We start from the raw sequence: 558 nt of genomic DNA, 5'->3' as shown, positions 1-558 counted from the left end.
AATACGCATATTTTTAACAAGAAGTCAAAAATTAATTTTTTTTTTCAATTTCTATAAAATACATGTGTTTTGAGCTTAAAAAATATATTTATTAATCAATGATATCATTCTTTTATTAAATAACATAATCATTGTTACAAGACATACTTAAAAATTAGTTGTGTGTAAATAGGCTAAACGAAAGACATCGAAAATGGCACTGAGGGGTGTTCAAAGTGCCTTTATATCATCTCCAAAACAGTAATTGAAAATACCTACAAAAAATTCTGATACCTAAATCAACCAGAGTTTTAAGTTGGTTTATATGAGAAGAACTGGGAGTACCTACACGTGAACGAAGAATGCTGCAACATGTAATACAAGTTTATACATGACCAAATAGTATTGTAACATGAAGCACAACCATCCACCTTAGTATATCACGTGTTACTGATTGATCCGTCCTCATACCATTACTGTCTGACGAAAAATATAATTAGTGCAATTGGAATCTTATAGATAATTTTAGTATATATCGTTAATATAAAAAATCACTTTGGGACAGAGACGGACATACGG

This window comes from Arachis ipaensis, chromosome B04 (genome assembly GCF_000816755.2).
Source record: "Arachis ipaensis cultivar K30076 chromosome B04, Araip1.1, whole genome shotgun sequence".
NCBI lineage: Eukaryota > Viridiplantae > Streptophyta > Magnoliopsida > Fabales > Fabaceae > Arachis > Arachis ipaensis.
The sequence above is the reverse complement of the archived record's forward strand: the minus strand, read 5'-3'. Positions refer to the sequence as shown.